The 20,257-nt window shown below is 36.0% G+C and overlaps 1 long non-coding RNA gene across 2 annotated transcripts in view; it reads right to left on the bottom strand.

The window, feature by feature from the left end:
• Positions 1–2,275: 2,275 nt before the first annotated feature.
• The window catches only part of LOC103546249 (uncharacterized), a 63,815-nt gene continuing 45,833 nt past the window's right edge, over positions 2,276–20,257 (bottom strand). Inside the window, exons 2-4 of one of the 2 annotated variants that reach the window (XR_011526531.1) lie at positions 10,090–10,203; positions 8,450–8,960; positions 2,276–2,982 (exon numbers count right to left, since the gene is read on the bottom strand). This is a non-coding gene — a long non-coding RNA (uncharacterized lncRNA). The remainder of the gene's footprint in view (positions 2,983–8,449; positions 8,961–10,089; positions 10,204–20,257) is intronic. The other variant, XR_543644.2, reaches the window with a different exon arrangement.

The raw sequence follows: 20,257 nt of genomic DNA on the forward strand, positions 1-20,257 counted from the left end.
TTTTGTTCATGCTGAGCAAGACTTTATTGGATAATAGCCTCCTTATTTCATAAGGTTCTGTCAAGCTAAGAAGATGCAGAGAGGGATATGGTAAAAACAAGCTCATTAGTAGAAGTAGGTAGCAGATAGCTGAGTAAGCAGGGACTAACATAAGCAGATGTCTTTTCTTTGAATTCCTACCTTATGTTTCTTCAAGACAACTTGCATTTTGTGGATCTGCAATTGTTTTTCCTGCCTTCAATAAATTTTAAATAATTTTTCAGCTTCCAAATGAATTACAATAATGTTTCATGTAGTAACAAGCTAATGCTGATCTTTCTTTATCAAAGTGTGATTGTTTCTTATATTTTAATTCGATTTGTGGTACCAAAAAGTTATGACAAGTACTTGATGTTTTAGAATATTTTAAGGGAAACGTTTTCTCTTTTGTGTTTGAGGTGAGGATAAGTCAGTCCAAAGATATACCGAGGGCAGTGTGATGTCATGAGGACTGGAGCTCAAAGATATGTGCTCATGTCCAACTCTGAAGCCTTGGGCAAGGCCCTTCACCTCTCTAGACCTTAGCTTCTTCATCTATGAACCAAATGAATAGGACTGGATTCTTGCCAAGTTTCCGTACCCTAAGCTACTACGAACATGGTGTTATAAAGCAACTAAAAAGTCCTGCTCGAAAAGCTTGCTAACCTAGTTTGTGTGTATCCAATCCTTAATGATTTTCTTCTGAGAAGTGATCATAGTGAAGAAAATGAATTAACATAATACATGGGATATGGAACATTTGAGCTAAAGATTAGACCGATAACATTTTGATATAATCAACAGATAACTACAAATTCAAAGGCACAAATTTAGTAAAGAACAGCATGGGTTTCTATTGACCTCCTCTCAGAATGACCTAGGTGATAGGCAGCATGCCGTGTGTTTTATAAAGGTCCAACAGCTGCAGGCACCAGCTATGTCTCAAATGCCTGGGGTTAGAGCACAAGAATCCCCTCCCGTGTGCCCCCTCCACAAATTCAATGACAAGGGGTGTAGATACCAAAGAGGAAGGCAGGGGAAGATCCTCTGGATGAGGGCAGAGATTTTGCCTTCGGAGAATCCAAAACCCAAGCTTCTCAGGCAACCCAGGATGACTGTGTTTCAGACTTTTGGCCTAGCTTCAAGTAAAAATGAGCCGAAGATCCGTGAGAGATTTTTAGTGGTGTGTTGGCAAAGATGCTTTGCTTTCTCAGACCCTATCCCCAAATTTTAAAAACGTATCACATTTCTGACTAAGAATTGACAAAATGTGAGCCATCTGCTCTTCAGTGTACCCACACTGGAACTACTGGCCAGTTTTTCCTTTTCAGGAGATTCGGTGAGATACTCAGAGCTGGCACTTAGCAAAGGGAGTTGTTTGTGTCTGATGTCCCAGCCTCTCTCTTCCACGTCCTTCTCCCCTGCTCCCAGCATTAGCTATCCAAAATCCTCCTGCTGTCTGTTTAATCCCTTCCCCTACTCAAATCAATTCACCAGAAATTCTCAATATTTAATATGTTTATGTATCTAACTGAGAACTCGAAGGCCTGTGCACATTTTAACATCCATCAAAGGGCTTAAGATAAAGAGATGAGACCCCAGTAGGTAGTACAGAATATTTACACACCACTTTTTAGTCTTGTGAGATCCCTGAAATTATGTCACATAGACAGTCACCAAGTGCACTTACAGACCTGCTTTAGATCATTTATATCCCTTCTGCTTCTTTCAATCATAATGGAAATTCTGTTCCTTTTCATATCAAAAACGTTTTTAGAATCCAGGAAATTTTATAAATAGGAGCCAATCTCCCATTTGCTGCTTATAAGACACAGTAAAGAGTGAAAGTTTCTGTAGACAGCTACTGAGAGTGGCAGATCACAGAAATTGAGAAAAGAACACAATTAAATTGATCTGTTGGATAAAATAATAAAATACTGGTAGATAATCTATCATTTAGACATTCACATGGGAAAATGCCTCCCTTTTTTTCATCTGCCCATCGAGTAACCAAAATAGTCATTGCCTGCGGGTGGGCACATCGCGCGGCTTCTAGAGCCAGCTGCCACTCCCAGACTGCCTGCGTGGCTAAAAATTTGGGCAGGGCCCACAGAACATCGCAAGGCTCAGCCGGTGTGCCCAGCCCCCCTTGATGGCTAGCAAAGCTCTTTCAAACAAATACAGCAACTTGGCCAACAGAGTTCTTGCTCAGTGACTCCAAGGTGTCAGTCCATCAGTCAGTTGTGAAGCCTCTTACTAAAACCATAAAATGTGTAATTCTCGGACTAATAAAAGGTGATACCATAGATTAACTTTCTAAAGTATAAATTTATTTAAATATAGCAGGAGATTTTGCTGAAAGTCAAATTATTAAGGTGATTTTTAAAAAACGTCTGAAGATATGCTCTCATCAGTGTTACCCAAATTGAGTTCTACTAAACAGATGTTCTATAGGTGAAAAAAGAGTCTCCATGGTCAGCTAAGCGTGGGATATATCCCCCTCTGGGATGTTCACCATCTTCATTCGAATACAAATTAGCCCTAGGGATGACTTTTACTAAAAAGAAAGTTTTAACTGTTTAACTTTTTAAACTCAGATATTTGCAAACTAATTTCTCCCATCAAACTTTTCCACATCGCTCTGAACATCTGGAGACATTCGTTTTCAGAGCATGTTCTTTGGAAAATGGCGATACAGTGTCACTCACGGTACAAGGAAGATTTCTTCCCTCAGATAAAGACATTCACTTCATTTTGTCAAAATTTTTTATTCCTCAAGGTCAAAACATTAACCTTCAATTTCCAAGATTTTGGTAATTTAGACAAAGAATTGTGACCCTAGATTCAAGTTGGAGGCATCCATGCTCATCTGAAGTCAGAGAGACAGTTGGGAGAACGGCAGGTCTCCCAGCGCCAGCCCAGCACCTCAGAGTGATGACAGCTTCTGAACTGGGTTCCTGGTTCCTTAGGCAGAAAATGAAAGAACAGAGTCATCCCACCAGGTTATAATAAACCAATTCCAAATAATCTATGAAAGAATAGAAACCACTTCAAATGGTTGAAACTGCTCTGGGACTTGCTGTTAGTAACAGAATTACCACAATAATTTCTTCAGTGAAATTTCCTATTTGCTCATTAAACTGTGACTTTACACAAAGTGGTTTGAGAGAAAAGAAAAAAGAGTAAAATTTAGCTGGTGATCAATTAGTTTTCAAGTTCTTGGTAAATTAATATTATTTTTCTCTCTGCTTTCTTTTTTTTTTTTTTTTTTTGCTGAGGAAGATTTTCTCTGAGCTAACAACCGTTGCCAATCTTCCTCTTTTTTCACTTGAGGAAGATTAGCCCTGAGCTAACATCTATGCCAGTCTTCCTCTATTTTGTATGTGGGATGCCTCCACAGCATGGCTGGTGAGTGGAGTAGGTCCACACCCAGGATCTGAACCTATGAACCCTGGCCGCTGAAGCGGAGTACAGGGAACTTCAAACACTGCCATGGGCCGGACCCCTTAGTAAATCATTATTAATTCAATGGCTGAATGAATTATATTTCTCTGGTTTATATTTGGTTTATATTTAAACGCAGATTATTCTTTAAATAATATTCCTACAAAGAAGAAGGGAATAAGCATTACTCATAACTTTTTAAAACTTTGAAAACAAAGATGAATAACAGGCAAACCATCAAAAGAGAAGCAGTTTTCTTCTCTAGCGACTTTCAGAAATTGAACAAAAAGTATACTATATATTTTTTTCTTTAAAATGAAACTGGTACAACTATCGAGAGGTTTAAGATAACTATTCTTTTATTCTGAAAGAAGAACAGCTGTAGGAAATTTATCATGAAGCTAAAAAACAAGTTGTAAAAGGCTGCTGTTTTTCAGAGAAAAAAAGCTTCTTTATACTTACCTTTAGAATATGGCGTTGGAATCATTTGCTATTCCACAGGAATAATAAACTGAATAACTTAGCTTTTACTTGTTTCATATTGGTCTACTATAAAGTTACCCCATGAATCCCGTATTTTAAACTAAGTATCTCCAAAACAAAATGTTAAATTCACACAATACTCTTAAATATTAACACAATATCATTTCTACAGGAAATCAACATACTGCATTTAATTACGTACATTGCAAGTTTTTTATTCCCTTTTCTTTTCACTTTAAATTTTATTTAATTTGATGACTTTTGAAATAATCAACCATTATCATAGAATAGACCCATTACGCTTTGCATTAAGTGAACATTATTGCAAACAGTGATAACAGGAATATCCTATTAGAAATTCTCTGCTTTTTCACAAGTGAAATAAATCTGTGTGTACTTTTAGGTTACTGATTCACATGACATTGTAGTTTGGATATTTTTCCATATCTTTAAAAAAAATCTACCTCATTTTAAAATAAAATTTGTGCAGTATACTCTACTATTTGTTTGAATCATAACTGATAGATGTTTAGATGTTTCCAAATTTTTTGTGGTTGTTACAAATGTTTGTGATGGTCATCCTAGTAAACTACTTCTTTACATTTTTGTTCATATTTCTATATGGTTGAGCCATTCTTCTTATTAATTTATGAAAAATAAAATTAGCCCTTTCTCATATGCTTTTCCAATTACTTTTTCCTATGGCTGTCATTCTTGTTTTCACTTCAATTTTTGTTTTGACTGAAAGATTTAATTTTTTTTTTTTTTTTTGAGGAAGATTAGCCCTCAGCTAACTACTGCCAGTCCTCCTCTTTTTTGCCGAGGAAGCCTGGCCCTGAGCTAACATCCATGCCCATCTTCCTCTGCTTTATATGTGGGATGCCTACCACAGCATGGTTTGACAAGCAGTGCCATGTCCACACCCGGGATTCAAACCGGTGAACCCTGGGCTGTCGAGAAGCGGAACGTGCGAACTTTACCAGTGCGCCACCGGGCCGGCCCTGGATTTAATCTGTGTCCTTAAATTTATCAGGCTCCCTTCATGACTTCCAAATTTTGTGTCATGTTTAGAGGGCCTTTACTATAGCAATATCCTAATGTTTTACTCCATTGCTGTTACGAATTTATTTTGTACGTTACAACGTTGGATCCGTTTGGAATTCATTTTAGGGGAGGAAGTGAGGTAGAACCCTCACTTTAGTTCTCCGGATGTTAAGCCAATTTATTGAACATTGTTAAATAATCCATTCCCTCTCCCATTTATTTGAATTCTGCCTTTATCATGTATTACATTTTCGCATATTTGGACTTCTCCTTCCACATTCTTCAGTCTATTCTTAAATCAGTAACAAACTCTTTCAAGTTCTCTAGATTTATAATTTATGTTAATATCTGATAGGGCTTGTTTTTCCTCATTACTCTTCTTATTTTCAATCTTTCATTTAATCTTACCATTTATTTTTCCAAGTGAACTTTAGTATCACTTTAGAAATTTTCTCAAAAGGAATCCTGCTGGTATTTTAAAAGGAGCACAGTAAATGTATAGATTTGAAGAAAATATACATTATTATAGCATAGATTATTCTTGTCCAAAGTAAGTTTTTCTCTCCATTTAATACTTCATTACCCTTAGAAAAGATTTAAAGTTTTTTTCACATAAATTCTATACATTAATTATTATTCCAAGATACTGCATATTACATATTTTATTCCATTGTTTTTCCAAACTGATAGTTTTAGTAAAGAGGAAACTTTCAGTTATTAATTTTTAATGTTATTTCACTAAATTATTTTTTATAATAGTTATTAGTTGATTCTTTTAGGTTTACAGATATATATTGCTATCATTTACAAAATAAAAAATTGGCCCATACTTTCCAATAATAAATTATAAGTCTAATTTCATTTTTGCCTCTTTGTACTGGCTGCACTTTCAAAAGAATAATAAATGATAATGATATATAAGATTATCTTTTTATTTCTCCTGATGGTAACAGAAATATCTTAGTGCTTTAATATTAAGCCTGATGCTTGCTTTTGAATTAAGACACATATCTATCTCATGATAAGGAAGTTTGCATTTCTATTTTATATTTTTATAAGTTTTATATTAGAAATAAATATTGCTTTCTTTTTTTTTTTTTTTTTGCTGAGGAAGATTTGCCCTGAGCAACCATCTGTGCCAACCTTCCTCTATTTTGTATGTGAGTCGCCACCACTACACAGCTGCCAACAAGTAGTGTAGGTCCATATCCAGAAACCGAACCCAGGCCACTGAAGCAGAGTGTACAGAATTCCACCACCAGGCCATGGGGCTGGCCCTTAAATATTGCTTTTAAGAGCTACGTTTTTATCATCTATTAAATTGATCATATCGTTTTCCTTTACCTTTTAATATGGAAAATTATATCACTAGTTTTTCAAATATTAAAATACTTGCCATAATTTGTTTTGCAGTTTTGCTTTCAGGGGTTAACAAAGTGGTCAGTAGTCAGTTTTGTTTTTCTCTTTCTGTTATTGTTAGGAGGTTTTGATATGAATTTAAACTTTCCTTTTTTATATTATAGAAATTATTTAGCAAAATTAGAATTATTTCTTTCTAAAGTATCTGAAAAACTGCATCTGTAAAATCTTCTGAGAGTGATGTTTGTGGGGAATAACTTAAACACTTTTCTCAATTTTCATCTTGGTTTTTGGACTATTTAGGTTTTTTACATCTTTTTAAGTAAATTCTAGTAATATATGGAAATTTTTATTATAAAAATGTTTGTTTTGTCTAGGTTTTAAAATAGAAGTAGAGAAAATATTGTAAGATAATCACTTATAGCTAATTGCATTTCTCCCTTATGTGCAGTTGTTTATTTCCTCACTTTTATTTCTAATTTTGTGTATTTTAGCTATTTTATTTGCAGTTTTAAAGAATCATCTTTTAGATTTATGTATAAGTTCTGTTTATTATGCATAAATTTCTGCTTTCATTTTATTGTTATTCCTTCTACTTTCCTTAGTTCCTACTTGTTGATCCTTTTTAAAATCTTGATTTGAATAATTAATTTATTGTGAATCTTTCCTGTGTAAGAATTGAAGACTATGGTAATTGTGCCATACATCACTACAGATATGTCCCATAGGTACCGAAGCTTATTGTTTTCATTTTCCTTATTTTATAAACATTACACAATCAAAGTTTTGATTTTCTTTTTGACCCATGTATTGTTTAACATAGACACCCCATTAATTATTATGAAAGACATTTGTTATATTTTGTTGGTTTGATTTTATAGTTCAAGACGGTTGTATTATTGTTTTAATTTAAATATCTCAAATACCCAAATTAAACTCTTTTTGAAACGCTACTGAATTTCACATAGCCGCTCACATATCTTGGAAATGTAAAATTTCTCTTCTACAACATGAAAATAATAATACTTACCTCATTGGTATTTCCTGTGGACCTTATTTAAAACTGAAGCCCCACAGATAACCACCTTCATATCCACCTTCTTGCTTAACTTTTCTCCAGAGCACTTTTCACCATCTAAACATCATGCGTATATTTTACTTACATGTTTGCTTATGTTTGTGTCTCTCCCAACTAAATGTAAGCTTCACTGGATTTAAGAACAGACTCACATATTAATGCTTCCTACTTAAATTTAATATTATTTTATCAGATGCCTCAAAATGTTGGTATTTCATGAGGATTGCATTAATTATATGAATTAATTTAAGGAGATTTGGAATCTTTGAAATCTGGATTACGTATACCGTATACTCAATAAAGATTTTTATGTGTATATATAGTGAGTATATGTATGTATATATTTGTATAATGAATAAACCGGCATTATATGCGACACAGAGAGAAACCTTTTGTGAAAAGCATAGCAGGGCGCTCACCCGCTTGCAGGCAGAAAGTCTGTTAGTACACAGTCTGGCCTCTATCTGTTCATCTTGCACAGCATTTGGTGAAGAGCAGTTGCTCGATATATGTTGGTTTCCTTTCAATCAGTCAAAGGAACAGAATTGGTCTCAAGAGCCCCCTATCTCTTAAACAGAGAGTTTTATGTGCATATGCTCGTTATAGGATTCAAGAGGGGATAAACAAAATTTTTCCAAAAAGACAGTTTATCTAACTAATCAAGTTTTATTTTGACCTTGAGCATGTCTCTTACAGAGCCTTATAAACACATGCATATATTAACCACTGAACCAATCAAATCAATCAGATTAAGTTCCATTACCTGGTCTTTTCACTTAAGAAAGTGAAAAGTCAACGACATGACAAAATCTCATAATGAATAGGGGTAACCACACATATTTATTGAGAATCTGTTTCCAGTTATTATTAATGTCATTGTATATGTGATTCAAACTAAATTACTCTATCAAAGGAAATTCACGATTTTAATTTGATTTGAAATAAATAATACAAGGCACCTGTAAAATCAGTGCGTTTATAAACACTCCGAATTGAAATACATAGACATTGAATGATACTCACTGGCTACTCAGTCAGGTTTCTAGCAGGTTTCTTAATCCAGGCTCTCAATTCTATCAGCTTCTCAGAAGGTAGTCAGATTCTGTGGACTTGCTTCATACTAATCAAACTCAGAAACCAACTCTCATATTAGGAGAAAATATATTCACTTTGGATAGGACTTAGCTGTTAGAAAAACACAATGGCTGCGAAATAAAACCATTCACGCTCTGCAGTCATATCATGTTTCTTCCGGGTTCAAGCAACTGGTTCTGTCAGCATCCATATGCATGTCCTACATTTATTGTTCATTTATTGTTGACAGGGTTGAGAAACATCATGCTTTCCAGGTGGATTTAAGAGACATCTCTGTAGCACACATTAACAAAATATTTCCTGAAGTGATCCACTCCAGATTTGCTCATTCATTCATTTATTTTTCACTTGTTCATTCACTTATTGCATGTTAAATATCATACTATGTGACAGAACGTGTGCCAGGCACTGAAGAAATAGCAGTAAAACATAATCCCCGCTTTAAGAAGGTCACAGTATGGAAAGGAAGACAGACATATAAAAAAAGAAGTTACAATACAGTGTGACAAATGTTTTGACAGGGTGCTGCAGAAGCATATTGCAGCTGTCTCATCTAATCAGGTTTTGTTCATTCCACTTGTTTCAATATAAGAGGCTTTTCGGGGGACAGATGAGGAGCAAGGGTGAAACGATCTATACGTTAACTCTACCCTGTATCATAAAAATGCACTTTTGAGGCAAGGAGAGCTATTAACCACACACTTTATAGTCAGCTACAGGAATCATTCTTCCTCTTGGCAAAAAATTACCCAAAGTTAAAAGTAGACCTTAAAGCAGACAAGTTCATATTCAATGGCCATATCTCCAGGTCCCTGTAGCCCAGCTGGAGGTCACCAGCATCTCCAATAGTTTCTACTTGGAACCAGGATTTACACCTTCATGATGAAAGCAAAATTGCCTTGTGCAATTAGACTCAAGAATTATCCAGTCCAGCTGTCTTTGACACCAAGGTGTGGTGACACTCTAAGACCTCAGTGACAAAGATTGAGGAGCTATCCAAATCCTCTATGATTTTTCTTAAATTCTATGTAGCCTCTAGGAAGATGTGAGGACAAGAGAGTAAGGAAGTGATTATTGAAAGGCCAAAACTTGTGAGCCACACATGGCAGCAGATTTTAACTGACCATGTGGCCAATGTTCATCACTTACGCAGACCAAGCAAGCAACCAGGTACTAAGGACTCCAAAGGCAAGGGATGATGAAATGGTAAAACACATTTTATATCTGAGAATATATTTGGGCTGAAAACTAAAGTTCTGCATATCTTTCTGACCTAGACATAAACGAACAGGTTCATTTGAAAAGGTGTTGTTGTATCAAGTCTCTTAACAGGGTCAGCAGTTTTAAATTGTTTCCAAAGACAGCAAGAGTGATGTATTATAGAAAAAAAAAATTTTTTAATTCTTATTGGATATAACCTTTTTTTACTTCTTGAGTGTTTGGGGGAACTATGCACCATTATTATTCAATAACTACTAAAAAGAACAGAGCAGCAATAATTCTTTTGAATTTCAGAGCTTCAAAGTAACATTTCTTCCTACCATCATTAGAGATACTTAGTTACTCACCAGCAGACTGTGTGCCCTCATTCCAAAATATTGCCTTTGTAAGCACAAGAGGTCCCAAAGGAGAGTATCAATGGTTATTGACTTCAAACCACTGACGCAGCAAAAGACATTCATCTGTTAAGAAGGAAAGGTTGAGAGAATGGTACAAGGTCAGTTTCTCTTCAAAACCTACATATGCATCCTTTGCTGTCAATTCACTTCCATTTACCCCAAGAGATTGACTAGAAGTCTTTCTCATAAATTTTCAATGATAATTGGGAAGCTCAATTATTTCCCAATTTGTGTCATTTTAAGAATTTTGTTGATGATGCTGAATTTCAAGAAAATAATATGTATTTTCTGTGAAAGATAGAAAAGTATTGTTCTTAGTTGTTTAAACTTAGCTGTATCGCTCAAGTTTAAATAACCCTTATTATTCTTTGAAGGACGGAAATGGTAAACAAATGGGAAAATGCTAATTATACAATGTTACATTAAAAATGGAAATTAGTTTAGTTTATCTTCAGAAGGCTAATTTTAAAATTATTTTAATGAAGTCTAGGAGAATAAAAGCCTAGAACTTTCTCTGCAGCTGCATGAACTCTTCCTGTACACTGGGATCCCACTAAAGCTATCCGTTTACATAGTCATATTTGCCTGAAATCTAGATATTTTGGACAAACAAAAGAAAAATATTATTGAATATAATTTCAAAAGTTCTTCATTTATCCAGGAGATACCTTTTTTTGTTTTCAAAATAACTCTCTCTTTCATAAGCTAGGTTTGTGAACGTAGGTAGCTGTTTTCCAAAACAAAATATTTAATGGAGGCAATCATCTGAAAATTTCAGACCATGAGACTATTAGTTCCTTGAGGGCAGTAATTTTCTCTTAATTGCATTTTAGTCCATAATCTAGCATAGTTCCTGGCACATAGTTGGATGCTCCATAAATATTTGTTAAATGAGTCAAAATAATGTGCTTTTTCGTCCGATATTTTTGATGTGGTTAACAATAATAGCCAACAGTTATTGAGTGCTTATGTACCAGGCACTGTGACCACTTAACATACTTAACTATTTAAATCCTCACAACCATCCTATGACCTCTGGACTACCATTATCCCCATTTTACAGATGAGGAAACTGAAGTATGGAGAGGTTAAATAACTTGCCCAAGATATACAGCTACTGTAGAATAGAGCCAGGATTCAAACTAGGCAAACTGGCCCCAACCCTCTCACAAAATCATGACACTACACTCCCCTACCTTTCTGAATTGATAAGATATCAAAAATTACAGCAGAGTCCAAATATTTTCAATAGAGGCTAGTTACCACTATTGAAAAGATATTGAAAGTTATTTAAAAGATTTCTGGTGGGTCTAGCTTGTTCTTGTGATCTTAAAATAATTTTAAAATAAGATATTGTATATCCTGGAAATGGTTTAAAATAAATAAAACATTAAGCCAGTCAAAACTATTATTCTAAATTTAAAATGTTCGAATAGTTTTTAAAATATATATATATTTACCAAATTTACTGTCACTTGTGTTTTGTTATAAAAGTAATCAAGTCATTTTGCTTAACTAAATTGTTTTTAAATATCATTTTTTGAAGGCAAAGCAGAATGCATTGTAGGACTGAGGGAATAAAATACACTGAAGTGTCTGTGTACATGCAAAAGAACATAAAAGATTTAGATTTGAATTACATGGATTCAGTCCACTAATTCACTTAATATAGATAGACAACTAAAATTAAGAGAAATTAAGGGTAGAAAGTGCAATGGAGAAAATGGTTCCTTCTGCACGCAGAGGTCATGGCGGACAGTAAAGCAAGGTCACTGAAGTTATGTGCCTGGACTAGATTTTAGTCCCCACCCTTATCTCCACTGAGGCTTTGGGTCCTCCTGACTGATTTTCATGAGGTGAAGGGTGTCTGCAAGAAGGTCGCTTCTGATGCATAAGAGCCTGGAAGTGAGTTGAAAAATACAAGAAAACTTGAACTACTTTGACCCCAACCAGCCCCAAGGAAATCACTTGAGCCAAATGAGAGCAGGGGCTTTCTCTCTATTTCTGTGATGAATACACAATGGCACTGAGGACTCTTCTGATGCCCCCTGGATGTGCAGATTTTAAGGATCCTATACTAGCACTCAGGACAGGAACCTTAAAAAAGAGAAGACGCAGTAGAAGTTGCTATGGTTATGGAGGGCTTAACACATGTCAGGCACTTTCCAACTACTCCAAATGCATTCTCTCGCTTAATCTTAAAACAATCCTCACTTCCCGCATAACAAGCTGAAGCTTAGGGAAGTTAAGCACCTCGCCCAAGGTCACGCAGCTGATAACCGAGGTAGTTTACCTCCAGAAGCCGCTCTCCTAAAAAGGATAAATCTGGTGGAAGAATGGATCGCTGGTGGACATGGACTCTATGAACCCACATAAAAATACTCCCTAGCAATTCCCAAGAACACTTTTAGGGTAATGGGGTGGCAGCAGTAAGGGGAGTTTCTGGGATGCTGAGTTCCTACTTGAGTGGGTGGGACAATGTCTCAGTGGGATTCGAGTGTAAATTCTAAGGTGAACTCATTATTTCCCCAGACTGATGAAGACTGGTGGCATTTGGACAATATATATTTCATGTATTTTATATTTAGAGGAAAAAAGCACATAGACACTAGTAAAGATTAGTTAACGCTGCTGTAGATGTACAAAATTTCAGGACTGAAGTAGCGAGCTAGCTAGAAAACCAAACAGTGTGATTCAACTGGACTAAAGATCTGGCTTGAAAGAAATGGGACCAAGTGCTGATTCAACAAAGCATTTGTACAAACATAATGAGAAAATCTAACGTAGAAGGCCCAGTGAGATTCGGCTAGCCATTGACATGAAAAGGAATTAAAGGCAGTCCCCTATAACTCAAGGCAGATTGTGCTCAAAGATTCCGTTTGCAAATCATTTCTCACTTGGGAGGCAGGTCCCTTAGAGAAAATGTAAAAATGGTGATTGGATCTTGGGCCAGCCCAGCTACAGAAATCTATTTCACTTATAAAGACCTGAAATACACTTTCAGGAGTACTTTGAAGCTCACTGCCATGTACAACACTGTTTCTTTTTACCTTAAATCATTTTGGAACAAGGCAGAACTTAAGTAAGTGGAAATAAGCAAAAGATTTCTGTAGGAAAATACATTTGGAAATTCAACTCGGTTATGCCCCAAACACATTTCTTTCTTGTCTTTTAAGCAGAGAATATGGAGATTCCCCGGCTGGTGGGTGAGGGCAGATGAGCTCGTAGGGCAATGACTGAGGGGAAAGTGAGTTCTTTTGCCGTTGCATGTTAAAAAGGAGAAAGCAGCCTGCTTAGCCAAGTTCCACAGTCGAATTTTAAGACTACTGTAATAAGCATATAGAGTTGGAGAGAGGTGGATGTTAAATAACACAATAGGAGCAGTTAGATTGAACTGGCCTGAAGCCCTATACTCCTGGATCTTTCAGTCCTGTGACAGTAAATTAAACACCCAATTTAGTTTATCACTTTGTTTTGAGTCATTTAATTTGCAATTGCAAGGCTCCCAAGGAATACAGGAGTCTCTCCGGGTGTTAAGAAACTAGGTGGAGCTTATGATGGGGTGAAGAATAGGGATGGTTTTGGGAGGGAGAGAAGTATCATGGTGATAATCCAGGCTTCACATGGCACTTGGAGGCAGGTCCAAGGAGCAACAGGAGCTTGGAGCTCAGTGGTACCTGGATAGACTCTCCTTATCATACATCCCTCACTTTTCCTTTTTTTACCGCTGGGGTTCCCCAGGAAAAACTGGCATTGGAAGGAAGGGAGAACAGGACTAGTTCAGGAGTCAGTATGCTGTGGGGAGGGCTAATAGGGGCTTCTCCAAACACCAGGACAAAGTCAGCAGCTGCAGCAGTAGTGCAGAGAAAGGCTGGTGAGAAAAGTTCCCCTTGCAGCTACATTCCTTGCAGATATTTTTATTACAGGAGTGCAAAGAAATTGATCATTTGTAGTTCAGGCGCTGAAAGAAAAAAAAAGGCATACATGTAATCTTACTAGATGGTCATGTTACAAAAAAGATGAAAATGAAGCTTTTGATCCAAGATGACTTAAATATCTAAAGAAGACAATAGGATCTCAAGACCTGCTTTTCAGAGACTTTAATTAGATAACCACAATTTGCGTCACTGACAGCCCAAAAGTCCTCAGAAGACATTTGAACTTTGCAGAAGAGAACCCTTACTTTCCAAAACTCAAGAAAGCAAATAAAGATCTAGTCACGTGTTTGTTCCAATCCAACAGGAAGTCATTAGCTATAAGCCTGGAAGAAAGTATGTCAACAGCAGAGATTAATTAAATGTTTAGCACTAAGCACAGTCCTATAGCAATTATTTGGGGAACATTTTCCAACTACAACAAAACAGCCTGGGGATAGGTACAGAAGTTGCTCTATAATGTGGACTTTGAGAACATGCTGCAAAGAGCAGAAATTTAAGGAAAGAGGGAAAATTCTCAAGGACCTCTACAACAATGGCTCAGATTATCACTTAGAGACAAATGAGAAAGGAGTAAGCTAAATAATTAGAGAAGGCTTCATGTTACAATAACCTGTGAAGAAGTTTTCCAAAACCAGAGAAAGAATGAGACAGCCAAGAGAAGAACCTATAAATGTTTATCTAAAATGCATTTAGAAGAATACAGGAGAAAACATAATAAAAAGGGTAATTCCCAGGATTGAATTTAATAGACTTATCAAATTTACTGAATTTACTAATAGGGCTTTCCTTTTCTAGTAAGAATGGGAATCCTCTGCAATTTCACATTGAATCTCCTCAACAGGGAGACATTGCAGCATTTTTAAGAGGGAAGGTGTGATACATCTAAAGATGAGAAGTCCATATGCCTCTGTGTTTAAGTGCTAATTTGATTTGGGAAACTTTTATGCACTTAATAATTACCCCCTTTCTCCTTGTTAATTGGTTCCCTACCCCCACCAGCACCTCCCAACAGAGGAGTAAAATGAATTTCCTTAGCACTATGTTTAGAATTGTTAACAGCTCCTGTGAAGTTATAGCCTCCTTCACAACAGGAGCAGCTGGAGGAAGGTATAACTCTGGCACTCTGTGTGATGAGGAAGACTCCTTGGCTTAAAAGGCAAATATGACTTTATTCAGTTTGAGACATGTTTTTGGGTTAAACCAAACCTAACTGCTGAGCGTACTATAAAAATAGCTAAAATAGCAGGAAGACAGCAAAAATATTTGTTAGCTATCTGAAAAGAAAAAAGAAAACCAAACTCAGAGTCATATAGTAGTAATTTAAAGACTATGTTTTCACCCCCCTAAAGACTGATAATCGAAATATTTAAAAACTAGTGTAGGTGATGTCAACAAGATGGCAGAATAGTTTTGTATCATCATCTCCTCACTGTGCACTGATTTTGTCAATCGCCCGTGGATGAGAGTTATCTTTGTTGGAGGACAGAAGTTCAGCAGAGAAGTTTCAGCACATCATTGGAACAAAAAATCAAAGAATAGGCTCATTCAGGAGGGTAAAAAGAACAGTTTCACTTTACCTGTATCGCCTCTCCCCAGTGGTGGCACAGCTTAGCGCCAAGAGAGACCCCCTCAGTCCTCAATCCTTCCCATAGGAAAATGTGAGAGCATAGATTATGAGTGCCCAGCTTCCCTAGTCGTGTGGGACGCTAAGTTACCCACCTCCTTCTCACCCCACCCAGAATACTGAGGGGATCAGCATGGCTGAGTGGCTGGGATCAGGGAAGAATGCCAAAGACTTACGGCAACCAGGGCTTGCGACTCAACAAAGGGCCATGGATCCTACTAACTGCTTTGCAGACTCCATCAGGAAATCTGCCCATGAGCCACTGGGGATGCCTCCCTTGTGGACCCCTCAGCTGGCCCATTAGTATCCCCAATCCTCTGTACCACACCTCACTGCCCCTCTGTCCCCCACATCCTGTGGCCAGCTCCCTGAGTGCACTCCACAGACAGTGAATGTGAGCCTTTGCAGATGGCTAATGAGCATGTGCAGAAAGCCAGCCTGACTGCAGGATTGGGAGAAGACACATAAACTCAAGCATTTTGGGGTACTTCCCTAGGAAAAACAAACAGGAGGCTCTCAGCACTCAGCCTAGTTTCGCAGATTAAGAGAAGGCATGCAATCTTAAGAATTCTAACCCCTCCAAGATGGAGTAAGAGGGGTAGAACAAGGACCCTTGTGATTACATTGGATCCACTCAGATAAGCCAGGATAATTTCCCCAGTTCAAGATCCTTAACTTACGTCATGTAAGATAACATATTCTCAGGTTCGCCGGTTCGGATCCCGGGTGCGGACATGGCACCGCTTGACAAGCCATGCTGTGGTAGGTGTCCCACGTATAAAGTAGAGGAAGATGGGCATGGATGTTAGCTCAGGGCCAGTCTTCCTCAGCAAAAAGAGGAAGACTGGCAGCAGATGTTAGCTCAGGGCTAATCCTCCTTAAAAAAAGAAAATAAAAACCAAAATGGCAGATGCTGGTTCCAACCAAGTCCAACCATATTGATAACATTAACTGTTTATGAATTAAATAATCCAATCAAAAGCAGAGAATGTTAGATTGGATTTTAAAAAAAAAACACAAAAACCATATGCTGTATATAGCAAGCACACTTTAGATTTAAAAATACAAATAAATTGAAAGTAAAATGATGGAAAAAGATACGTCATGTGAATAGCAACCATAAGAAAGCAGGAGTGGCTGTACTAATATCAGACAAATTAGAGCCTTTAAAAATGTTAATACAAATAAAGAATGACATTTTAGAGGCCAGCCCCATGACATAGTGGTTAAGTTCAGTGCGTTCCACTTCAGCAGCCAGGGTTCACAGGTTAGGATCCTGGGTACGGACCACCACTCATCAGCGATGCTGTGGTGGTGGTCCACATATAGATTAGAGGAAGACTGGCACAGATGTTAGCTCAGGGCTAATCTTCCTCAAGAAAAAAAAAAAAGAATGACACTTTATAATGATGAAAGGATCAATCCACCAGGAAGACATAACAATTATAAACATATATACAACTAAGAACAAAGCCTCAAATACATAAAGCAAAATGGACAGAATTGAAGGGAAGAATAGACAATTCAACAATACTAGCTGGGGACCTAAACAATACATTTCCAATAATCAATAGAACAACTATTCAGAAGATCAACAAGGATATACAGTAGTTTCCCCTTAACTGCAGATGTCTTCCAAGACCCCCAGTAGATGCCTGAAACCACAGATAGGGCCAAACCCTGTATATACTATGTTTTTTCCCATACGTACACACCTATGATAAAGTTTAACTTATAAATTAGGCATAGTAAGAGATTAACAACAATAACTAATAATAAAATAGAACAATTATAACAATATACTATAATAAAAGTTACCATAGATCTTAGCAGCCTCAACATGTGATTTTTTTTTTCTCTTTCCTTATTAAATTAAGAACTTTCACCTTTTCACTTAAAGGAAGCACTTTATGGCTTCTGTTTGGCGTATCCAAATTGTCAACACCACTACTCTTGCTTTTTGGGGCCATTATTAAGTAAAACAAGGGTTACTTGAACACAAACACTGTAACAGTCGATCTGATAAATGAGATGGCTACCAAATGACTAACAGGTGGGTACACACTGTGAATACACTGGACAAAGGGATAATTCACAGCCTAGGCAGGATGGAGCAGGATGGCACAAGGTTTCATCAGGCTACTTAGAATGGCATACGATTTAAAACTTACGAATTGTTTATTTCTGGAATTTTCCATTTAATATTTTCAGACCACAGTTGACCACAGGTAACTGCAACCATAGAAAGTGAAACTACAGATAAGGGGGGGACTACTCTATAAGACTTCAACTCTTTAAAGGAATTCTTTAAAGACATCTAAAGAACAATTCACTCCAAAACAGCAGAATTCACCTACTTCATAAGTACACAAGGAATGTTCTCCAGGATTGATCTGACACTAGGTTATAAAACAAGATTAAATAAAGTTAAAAGGATTGTACTCATACAAATAAGTTCTTCAGAATGGAATTAAATTAGAAAATCAATAACAAGGAAATTTGGGGAATTCAAAAATATGTGGAAACTAAACAACACAAGCATAAATAATTAATGGGTCAAAGAAGAAATCACAAGGGAAATTTTAAAAAATTTCTGAAACGAATTAAAATGAAGCACAACATACCAAACTTACAAGATGCAACTCAAGCAATTCTCACAGGGAAATTTACAGTTGTAAACACCTATATTACAAAAAGAAGAAAGATCTCAATCAATAACCTACACTTCCATCTTAAGAACTAGAAAAAGAAAATGAAACTAAACCCAAAGCAATGAGAAGGAAGGAAATAACAAAGATTAAAGCAGAAGTAAACAAAATAGAAATGAAATGAAACAGAAAAACAATTTAGAACATCAATGAAACAAAAAGTTGGATTTTTGAAAAGCTCAACAAAATTGACAAAGCTTTTTCCTAAACTGACCAAGAAAAAAAGAGAAGATACACATTACTAAGTTCAGGAATGAAAGAGGGACATCACTACTGATCTTGCAAAGTAAAAAGGATTAGAAAGGAATATGACAAAGAACTGTATGCCAACAAACTTGATAACTTAGATGAAATTGACAAAATCCTTGAAAGACACAAACTACCAAAACTAACTCAAGATGAAACAGAAAATTTGAATAGATGTATAACAGATAAAGAGATTAAATTTGTAATTTAATAATTTCCAAAAAGAAAAGCCCAGGTTCATAAGTCTTCATTGATGAATTCCAGCCAATATGTAAAGAAGAATTAATACCAATACTTCAGAAACCCTCCCAAAGAACAGAAAAGGAGGGAGCACTTTCCAACACATTGCATGAGGACAGAATTATTAAAACCAAAGACATTAGAAAAAAAGAAAACCAGAGACAGACAACTCTTATGAAAATAGATGCAAAAATCTTCAACAAAATACTAGCAAACTGAACCTAGCAACATATGAAAAGGATTATACACCATAACCAAATAGGATTTACCCCAGGAATGCAAGATTGCTTTGACATACAGAAATCAATCACTGTAATACAACATATTAATAGAATAAAAGACAAAAACCACATGGTTATCTGGATAGATTCAGGGAAAAAAATTTGACAAAAATCTAACTCTCCTTAAGAAAAAAGTAACTCAAAAAACTAGAAATAGAAAGAAACTTTCTTAACCTAATAAAGGGCTTCTACAAAATAAGCACAGTTAATATTATCCTTAATGGTGAAAGATTTCCCCGTAAAATCAGGAACAAGACAAAAGTGTCCACTCTTTACACTTCTATTCAGCATAGTGCTGGAGATTCTACCCAAGGCAGTTAGGCAATAAAAAGAAATAAAAATAATCTAGATTGGAAAGGAAGAAGCAAGACTATCTCTATTTGCATAGGACATGATCATGTACAAAAAAAGTTATAGGAAAGTCACAAAAAACATTATAACTAATAAATAAGTTCAGCAAATTGCAGGATACAAAATCAATGTACAAACACAATTATATTTCTATACAGTAGCAATGAACAATCTGACAATGATATTAAGAAGTCAATTTCACTTATAATAGCATCAAAAAGAGTAAAATATTTAAGAATAAATTGAACAGAAGAAGTAAAAGATGTACTCTGAAAAGTACAAAATATCATAGAAAGAAATTAAAGACCTAAATAAATGGAAAGACATCCAATGTTCATGGATTGGAAGCCAATATTAAGATGAAAATACTCCCCAAGTTGATATGTAAATTCAATGAAATCTCTGTCAAAATCTCAGCTTTTTAAAAATTTTTGGCAAAAATTGACAAACTGATTCTAACATTCATATATAATTACTAGAGACTCAGAGTAGTTAAAACAGCTTGAACATAAAGAACTAAGTTGGAGAATTCGTTTTCCTGATTTCAAACCTTACTACAAATCTATTATAATCAAAACTATGTGTCACTGACCTGAGGATAGACTATATATCAATGAAATATAATTGGGAGTCCAGAAATAAACCTTCACATGTATATTGAACTGATTTCCTACAAGGATGCCAAGACAATAGGCCTGAGAAATCTTTTTAGAGTTAATGAAAATATTT

The sequence above is a fragment of the Equus przewalskii genome, chromosome 14 (genome assembly GCF_037783145.1).
Source record: "Equus przewalskii isolate Varuska chromosome 14, EquPr2, whole genome shotgun sequence".
NCBI classification, from domain to species: domain Eukaryota; kingdom Metazoa; phylum Chordata; class Mammalia; order Perissodactyla; family Equidae; genus Equus; species Equus przewalskii.